We start from the raw sequence: 10,365 nt of genomic DNA, 5'->3' as shown, positions 1-10,365 counted from the left end.
GCAAGCTCTCCAGCACTGCTCTAGGTAGGCCACCCAATGTCTCCATTTCCTAGAGTCAGCGTCAGCTCTCCTGCTCTCATACTCTCAGGGGTCACTTCACCCTCACTCATGCCTCCATATAAGCCATGGACATCAACAGCAACCCCTGATGCTCTGTGGCTATGTATTCAAACATGCTCTTACTGGCAGCTTGAGTTGGGACCTCACCATGACACCAGGTGGCAGGGCTGGTCACTCACAACAGGTTATGCCTCTCTACCCTCAACTCTCCAGTTCCACCTCTTTTCATAATTCTCAATCTGCTTCACTTCTCCTTCTCTTCCATCCCATTTGACCACCACATACTTGCACATTGTGGTGGATCCCACTGGCCATGAGGATGGCCGGCCTCTGGGTGACATCCTCCATCCCTGCTGCCTCATGTGACAGCAAGCAGGTGTCTATGGTCCTCCTGTGCCACAGACAGAAGATCTGTGGGAGGCATGGCTGTTGGCAGGTCTGTCTCTGTCCTCCTCCTCCCCCCACTGCACTGCCTGGATTTGATTTGATTTTTATGTGTCCTAGGCATAATTCAGCTTTGGCCACCAAGCCAGGCATCAAGCGAGGATGAACAAAGGACTGCTATCTGCTCTGTACCTGACTGATATAACAAAAGCACCACCAACAAGATATCTCATTTGCCCATTGCTAGAGTTTGTAATAAAAAAAAATCACTGATGCTCTGTATCTTTGATGAACATTAACATCTCTTGGGAATTCACTGAGATTGCTTTTAGCCAAATACCCCCTTGCCCTCCAAGAATGAAAAGGGAAAAATCTAAGGGTAGAGCTAGTTTGAGGTGCTTTTCAAAACTCTTAAGATAATTCTCATGTTATGGTAGGTTTGAAAATAAATGTAGTAAATAGCCGTATTTATATTTCTCAATTTTCTATGCTTCTCAAACTCATAATTATTTCTATCTGTAAATAAGAGACACAAAGACTTGGTGTTTGTAAAATTATAGTCTTTAAACTTACACATAGAAATTTCAAAACAGCTATTTTCTTATCATATAGATGAACTACAACATATACATTTCCTGTGGGAATAGAAGTAGTCATCGAAAGTCTCACAAAGAAAAGGCCCAAGGCAGAATTCTACCAGACCTTCAAAAAAGAACTAATACCAATACTCTTCAAACTATTCCACAAAATGAAAATGGAAGGAACATTACCAAACTCATTCTATGAGGCCGTAGTCACCTTGATACTTAAACCACACAAAGATTCCAAAAAAGAATGAGAATTACAGACCAATATCTTTTATGAACATTGATGCAAAAGTACCCATTAAAATGCTCACAAACAAAGTCCAAGAATACATCAACGTGACCGAGTAGGCTTTATCCAAGGCATACTGAACAGTTAAATATATGGATATCAATCAATGTAATCCACCATATAAACAAACTGATATTAAAAGAAAAACCACATGATCATCTCCTTAGATGCAAAAAAAAAAAAAAAAAAAAAAAAAGCATTTTACAAAATTCAACACTTGCTCATGCTTAAATTCTTGGAGATTAGATACATAAGGCATACGCCTAAACGCAATAAAGGCTGTATACAGAAAACTGATAGCCAACACTAAATTAAGTGTAGAGAAACTTAAAGAAATTCCACTAAAATCAGGGACTAGACAAGGCTGCCCAGTCTCCTCATATCTCTTCATTATTGCACTTGAAGGTCAAGCTAGAGTAACATGACAACAAAAGGAGCTTAAGGGGGTCCAGATCAGAAAGGAAGAAGTCAAAGTATCTCTATATGCAGATGATATGATAGTATACATGAGTGACCTCCAAAAATTCCACCAGAGAACTCCTACAGCTGACAAACCCCTTCATCAAACTGGCTGATACAAGATTATTTTAAAAAATCAATAGCCCTCCTGTATACAAATGACAAATGGGCTGAGAAAGAAATTACGGAAACTACATCCTGCACAATAGCCACAAAGAATATAAAGTATTTTGATGAAACTCTAACCAAGCAAGTGAAACTTGTATGAAAAAAAAAACCTTCAAATCCCTGAGGAAAGAAATCAAAGAAGATATCAGAAGATTGAAAGATCTCTGATAGGAGTCCATAGATGTGTGGATTTATTTTTGGGCCTTTGATTTGATTCCATTGATCAACCAGCCTCTTTCTGTGGCAATACCTTGGTGATGATTGAATACATTAAATGAACCTTCCAAGTTCCCAACGATAATATTTTAGTTAAGAGATAGTGTTTACTTAAACCCTTCTCTGCTTTGAAGAATTCAATACATGAGTACTGCATTTATATAATTCCATCCTCTTTTCATGTCCCCCAATTCTTTCTCAAATCCATGTTCTCTCTTATGCTTGTTTAGGCAGTGCTGGGAAGTAGAGGTAGAGGTATTGGAGACTTTTAATGCTTCGAGAGAGGTTCTATCCAAACTGTGGCCTTTTAATTCAATACATTGGGCACTCATTACAGTATTTTCAAGAATAAGCCTGTTATCTGCTGATTATCACTGTGTTTATAATAAATGCAGATGGATGTTGGTAGAATTCAGTAACCACAGAATAAGGCTTAATAGGCCTAATCTGTCCTTGGAGTGGAAGCTTTCATATTACAAAATTCAAAAAAGTAAGAAAATGGTATATACTCACTTATATCTGCATACTAGCCCAAGGGGCATGTCCCACGAAAGCCTTCACTTACCAGGAAACTGGGACAGAGGGGAAGGCATCCTATTGGGACTCTAAATGAGAGACGCATGGGAGAATAGCAAAATAAAAGGATACAGATGGTCCTAGAAATCTACAAGTAGAACAATATGATAGGCAGATTTGGGCCCAGGGGTCCCGCTCAAACTAAGGCACCAGCCAAGGACAATACAGGAGGTAAACTTTAAACCCCTTCCCAGATCTAGCCAATGGTCAGAACATTCTCCACAGTTGAGTGGAGAGTGTGATATGACTTTCTCACGTACTCTGGTGCCTCACATTTGACCATGTCCCCTGGAGGGGGAGACCTGGTGGCACTCAGAGGAAGGACAGCAAGTAGCCAAAAAGAGACTTGATACCCTATGAGAATATACAGGGGGACGTAATCCCCCTCAGGAACAGTCATAGGGGAGGGGAATAATGGGAAAATGGGGTGGGGGGAGGAATGGGAGGATACAAGGGATGGGATAAACATTGAGATGTAACAAGAATAAATTAATTTAAAAAAATGGAAATATCATAATGCTGTTCTTTTTATTATAAACAAATCCCTCAACACAAGTAAAAGATCCTCCTCTAAACAATGAAGATGTGGATTTCTGTATAGGCAGGTATTTATCAACATATGAGCATCATAGAGAGCTAGACTAACTCAAGGTATCAAAATTTCCACAAAAGCTAATAGCTTAGTAGGGATAATAGAGAGAATAAAAATGAAATTAAAAATAACATATATATATTTATTTATATGTACTATATACATGTATATACTGGCTGTTTTATTAAGTGTAATAAATGTTATTTGGAATAAAACATAGTGAAGTTTGTGCTGGATTTCTATGGAAGTGTCTTCACCTTCTGATCTATGTCACCCCGTCTCTCCCCGTTGTCTCTTCTCTTGATATCAATTAGTGAGACATGAAATCTCAACATAGTAGTTTTAGTTTGCATTTCCTAATAGCAAATGAAAGCGAGTACTTTCATTCTTACTCGCCATTTGTGGTTCTTTTTATTTCCTTTCTTCACTGGAAGCTTTTCTTGTGATGTTTAGTTTCTCCATTTAAAAAATATGTTCTAGAATTATACCTATCAGATTTTTTTTTCTAATTCTGCATATGTCTGCTTGTAATGGAGATACTTTCCTTTCATGTAGTCAGTGCTCAGGAGTATTTTCTTTGAAGAGTGTTTTTTTTTTTTTTTTTTTTTCCAGAAGGTTCTTGCCTCTATTATTTCTGGAAAACTAGTCCTTATGTTTTTCTCTAGAAGTTGTATATTTCTTTTTGTTGTTGTGGTTTGTTTTGTTTTGTTTTCTGATACAGGTTTTCTCTGTGTAGCCTTGGCTGTCCTCGACTCACTTTGCAGACCAGGCTGGCCTTGAACTCACAGAGAACTGCCTGCCTTTACCTCCCTGAGTGCTCCACTATGCCTGGCTAGTTTTAAATTTCTAACATATGTGGATTAATTAATTTTTAGGCCGTCTTTGTTCAAGTGCACTACCCTAGGTGTGCAAGTTTATTTGTGGGCCTTCTATTTTGCTCTAATGCTCTACCTACCCATTATTGTGCCAGTACTATGCTGTCTTTGTTACCTTAGGTCTGTAGTACAATTTAATGCCTAGCTTTGTGGTACATCCAGCAATGGTTTTTTTTCTCTTAAGGATTGCTTTAGTAATTCATAATCTTTTGTGATTTTATATATATATATATATATATATATATATATATATATATATATATATATATATATATATATATATATACATACACACACACACACATATATATAGTGTGAGTATTCAATTGGAAACTTGACTGGGATTGCATTGACTCCCTAGATTGTTTTTGGTAATCTCACCATTTTCAGACCAATAATTGTCCCAGTCCTGATACATGGAAAATTTATCTATTGTATAATATTTTCTTTACTTTTTTCAGTTTTTCAGCCTTATTTGCTGCTGGTGAGAATATAAATTAGTACACTAATCATGAAAATAAGTGTAGAGACTTTTTGAAAAACTAAAATATATAATTTCCACAGAACCCAGCCATATAAACCCTAGACATATATCTAAAGGAGTCTATATCATACTGCAGAGATACTGTTACATAAATGTTTATTGCTGAGTTATTCAAAATAACAAGGAAATGCAACCCATTTATATGCTCACAAATATATGAACAATGAAAACATGGTATGTTTTCAATACAATTTTATTCAGCTGTTAAAAGGATGCATTAAAGATACCAAGAAAAGGGAAAAAGATGTTTAAGAAGGGAGTGGGTAGGATGACATATACGGTGAGAGGTCAAAGGGAAGCTATGGGAGGCCCAAGAAGTGTCAGGAAGGAAGGGGAGGAGCAACATAAAAACAACTGTTGTTTGAAAGTGACAAAATAAAATTTAACATAGTATGTTCTAATCTTGATAGACTAAGCTGGTTGCACTCCTGTATTCATACATATAGATACAAAAACAAATATCCATGTAACAAAACTTAAGGAAATAAGAGACTAAGAATCTGACAGGGTTTAGAGGGAGGAAGGGAAAGGAGGAAATAATCTAAGTATAATCTTTTAAAATTTTAAAAATAAAAATGTTAAAAAATCTTCATTGCTACCTAATCTAAATGCCACAGAAGTTACCTATTTCACATGTAGAATGTTTTCAATATATTTGAGTTTTGTGATTATTACCCCCAAAAGTCTCTGCTTTTAATTTTCCGTAAATTCTAGCCACAGTCCATTTTCAGTGATGACTGATACCTTCCTGATCTCTTCTATTTACACATATTTTTTTAACTTTTGGCTTTAGGGATCAAAGCTAAGATTACAAGCATTCTACCACTAATCTCTGGCCATCATAGCATTGTAAAGAGTTAGCAGATGCTGAGGTGCCTGGTATGACAGAGGCAAGCTTTACACCAAAAGCAAGATTATATCAATTTTAATTTTCTTTAAATATATAAATTAAAAATATACAGAACGGAGAACAAAATCAATTAGAATTATTAGGGGTGAGCAGAAAGTAGTACTCCATGTAGCCTCAGCTCCAAAATCCTTAGTGGTACATTCTAACTGATGTTTTACCACGTTACGATTATGCTGTGAATCTTAAATCTGATAACAAGTCTTATTTTGAACATGAGTTATCCTACTCGCTGTTGTTAATTGGGAGTCTACTGATCCATAAGGAGGTGAGGCCTACTTGGCAAAGCAAGTGAACAGGAGAAGGCTTGTGAACCTGTTGGGCTCAGTGACCTGTCCTTGCTTCTTTTATTCTGTTTTCTTGATCAATAGTCAAACAGTCCGTCTCCCATATCTTCCCTGAAATGTGGGATTTAGCAGGAGCCAGAATAAGTCTTTCCCTCTTTGAGTTCGTTTTTTTGTGGCATGTTGCGGCTGCCATCGACGCAGAAGTAGTCCACCCACACACCTGTCAGTTATGCGCTGAAGCCAGCAGCCAATCACAGAGAAGGTCTGGAAAGACCTTTGCAGGGAGTTTAAAAAGATACAAGGAAAAAGTCTTGGTGGTGATATTTCATCAGTTACGGGTTGTTTCAATATATAGTTAATTAAAAAAGTTAGCAGCCACATTAGAAACAAAAATCAATACAACTTTTAAAGGTATGTACATAGATCTATGTAAGTGGCTTTGTAGGCACTGACTTTGGTTTTGTTCTCACTGTCTTGTAATATAAAACACATAATTTTAGATAGAGTACCACTCTTCAGATAAAAGTGTGATTTTTATTTTTATTGGGAGTTTTTGGAGTTTGGAAAGAAATACATATATATATAATCTCTATCTCTATCTATCTATCTATCTATCTATCTATCTATCTATCTATCTGTGTGTGTACACCACAACTTCTAAGTCCATTTCCATCCTACAGGTTGTTAATCATAGTAGTGGTACTTTTGTAATGTAATTTTACAGTATATGTATCTGTATCATTACTAAAGAAATAATTTTATCATTACTTTTAATGTTCAGTCGAAATTGCTTCATTTTCACAAGGCAAACTACCTTAAATTTTACTTTGATTTCATTAATTCTGAAGAAATTGAACTATTTTGGATTGAACTTGTCTACCTGAAGCAACTGGTTATCAGTTATTATTTTTCTTTTTGTATGAGCACTAAAATCCATGGACTTGAGCATTCTTTATTAAATTTATCTGAATGAAAAGATTTTGAATATAAGACACAAAGATAATTTTTAAGATCTGTATTTTAAATGATTGTCTTTGATGCCATTATTTATAAAGAGCTAGACTTGAAGTAGCTGCTGATACTTCAAGAGTTGTATATTATTTCCTTATTTTTAATAACATTAATACAGTCCCTGTATAGGAAAGTAAATGTTCGATGACATTTTGTGCAAATTTCATTTGTTTGTAATCAATATTTCAATAATCTTTATGAGCTGAAAATTCTTCATTGAAAGATGACAAAAAGAGTGATTAAAAACATTTTTAGATTTACAGAATGTAGTACATAAATTCACTAAATACTTAATTCCCTGAAGCCATTGATACCCTGATTTTATGTCTTCAACCTTTCCAAATTCTATGTAGACATTTCAGACTGCTCTATAATCTCAGTGGGAAAACGGTTAAGAAGGTCATCTGACCAAACCACAGCTGTTAATAATTCATTGTTTGAAAATGCAAAAGGTAGCGTGATGAGAACAGGAAGCATGGATGAATGTGAATTTGGATTCTCCATACAAATTTCGAAACAAGATTTTCCTACATCAGTGTCACTGCTTTTACTGACTATGCATAGAACCAGTGAGCAATATAGGAGTCAAAGGGAGGATCACAAATTGCAGTAATCACACACATGTTTTCATGTCAGCTACTTAGACAGTGGTGTTCCGGTGTTTGTGTGACACAAGATTTTTAGCTCCAGTGAGGGTTGGCATCAGTGTCTCTACAGAGTGTAACTTTTCATTCGTAGTCACTCACTGATACTCTTTTTATTAGCTGACAGTGCAATTAAAGACAAAGACTATTCCATGGTTTTTTTTAGCATGACTTATGAGAGAAAACAGAAAACGTTTACCTTTTCACTCTCTGATGCTGCACATGGGATGGGACCAGCTGATGGTGCTGACAGTGTCCATTAAGGAGCTAATGATCATGGGCTGTCTGTGTGTAGCTAATCTTGGTTGAATCACATCACAGGATCATATTAAGTAATACTGTTGAACACTGATGTAAAGAGGAACTATCTTGCTATTTCGATATCTGGTGGGCCAGGGCCATTCATGTTGCGCCCGTAGCTGAGATCTCGTTTCTCTTAAGCACTTGGCGTAAACAGCCCACACAAACTTGAGAAGGTTTGCAAACAGCCAGACACACTAAGAGATGAGCAGTTTTGAGGAAGATTTATTTATTATATTAAAAAGAAAACATGGTTTGGTTCTAATAAATTGTTAGCACACTTGAGTATTAATACTTTTAATTCTTTCCCTTTTGTTTTATTCCCAGCTGCATTGATGAGAAAACTGAAAATTTACAAAATTCAGAATAAATTCCATCAGCCCACACAGCAAGGTCTGATAGAGCCAGGGAGACTTTATGAAATCCAGACTGTCAACTAGCATTTTATCAGTGAGACCTCCATGCGAGTGTCATGGAGCTGGGAACAGCTTTTATTAAAATGCTCAGAAAGCCAGTCAGAGCCGTATTTCTTTCCATGTGATTTCCACTTTGAAATGCAAACAATTGCCAATTTGCTTGACTTGTATTTGTAATTATTTCCTTGTGAATTACTCATCAGTAAATGCTTTATAAATATTTCTCTATTTTCCCAATGTCTATGGAATGATCATAGCATAGAAAATGTTGGCTTACAAAGATTTATTAATATCTCTTTTTGAAATGGCAGAATTTTGTAAGATAGAATAAAAGCACTCTAAAAAAAAAATCTTCAATTTGAATTCCCTCCCAGACAACAGCTTATCTAATGTGGCTAATAAATGAATTGCAGGATGACTTTTATTTAAAGGATCCATTATATAAGAAGTAGAAAGCAAGTGAATGTGAGCACTTGAACTTAGTTGAGGGCGCCTTGACATCGGCACCATCTGATAGATCTTGAGACTTCACTAAGTTTGTGGCCCCGTGCCGAAAGCATCGTCTAGTGGCCATTACAGAGTCTGGTTTCACTTTTTCTAGTGATGAAGAAAACAAGCTAGTGGTCATAGTACGGCCAACTGCATCATATGCTCACCATTACCTCAAAATTTACTCTATATAAAGAATGAGCCTAATATTTCCTTTTGAAAATGAGAACTAAATCTACGCATCTTATAGGTGATAAAATAAATATCCCTTTATGATCAACTTTTAAAATCCAGGATAGAATAAACCTCAATAAATTGATTCAGAATAATGTCCCCACTCTCTTGGTTGGAACCACATGAATATAGAATAATTTTTCTTATGACAGAAAGCAAGTTTTCCCTTTTTGTTTTTATTCTGGTTGGTATCAAATGACAAAGATCTGAGGGTTTTTTGGAGGGGTTATCTTTCCTTTATTGCTTAAAATTTGATGTGAGTCTAATCCAGTGTAAATATTAAAATTTACAGTACCAGTTTTTAAATAAAGAATTAAAAACGTAAAACTTTAAATATTGACCAGCAACCCTTTTAAGCAAGGGAGAGAGGAGTGTTGTTAGAAGAAATTCAAGAAGAGTAATATGTGTATTAAAGGCCCACAGGAGTAACAAATATAAAATGATCAAAGAAAAAAAAAGACTGATAGATATTTAGGCTCAAATCCAACATAAAAGAAGTCTCCTTCAATAATATAAACTGCGAAGACAGAGCAACTTCACATTTTGGTCCAGCCGAAGCAGAGCAATGGCCAGCTGCGTCTCCCAGGAACAAGTGTCACCAGACCAGAGATGCTGTGTTAAGAGGTAAGTTTTCGCATTTTAATATTATTAAAATATCTTTCAGGAGAGTTGTTTAAAGTGGGTAAGTGTGGAGGTAGGATATTGAAATTTCTTTATGTAGAATTTACTTATGTAATTCAATTTCTACTTTCTGAGAGGAAGGGGAGAGAGAGAGAGAGAGAGAGAGAGAGAGAGAGAGAGAGAGAGAGAGAGAGAGAGAGAGATGATGATACATTCCCAACTCAACAAGAGACTCAATTTGCATGACAGACGTTGAGATGAATATGACAGAGAAACAAGAAATGGAAGAGAGACTGCCTGTAACAGGGAAATTTTCACTTTAAAAGCAAAAAGCAAAAAAAAAAAAAAAAAAAAAAAAAAAAAAAAAAAAGGAGAGTCATAGGAACCACTGCATAGCTAAAAGACAGTAGAAAGAAAAATCAGGCCCAGGATGCTCATTTCCATTTCCCAGTACCCGATGCTCCTACCATGTCACGGCCTAAGTTTTATAGGTTCCAATAACTGGCAAGGAAGAGGTATGCCTGTCAGCTGCTCACAACGCAGAATCTTGAAAAGGTCAGCGTAGTGGCGGTATGACAGGCCATGTAAGTCATTATGTGCCTTATATCTCATTTGTAAGTAGAACGAGAATGAGAACAAATTCATGTAAACTCTGCCAGAAGACCTTTGAAAAATGTGTTAGTTATATTGAAAGCTAGGCTTTCCT

At 36.1% G+C, this 10,365-nt stretch overlaps 1 non-coding gene across 1 annotated transcript; it reads right to left on the bottom strand.

Moving 5' to 3' along the window:
* Positions 1–551: 551 nt before the first annotated feature.
* On the bottom strand, positions 552–695 carry LOC127207825 (small nucleolar RNA SNORA48). Its single transcript, XR_007833023.1, has one exon. It is a non-coding gene; the product is annotated as a small nucleolar RNA SNORA48 (small nucleolar RNA).
* Between the last annotated feature and the right edge of the window lie 9,670 nt (positions 696–10,365).

This window comes from Acomys russatus, chromosome 24 (assembly GCF_903995435.1).
Source record: "Acomys russatus chromosome 24, mAcoRus1.1, whole genome shotgun sequence".
NCBI classification, from domain to species: Eukaryota; Metazoa; Chordata; class Mammalia; order Rodentia; family Muridae; genus Acomys; species Acomys russatus.
The sequence above is the reverse complement of the archived record's forward strand: the minus strand, read 5'-3'. Positions and strand labels throughout refer to the sequence as shown.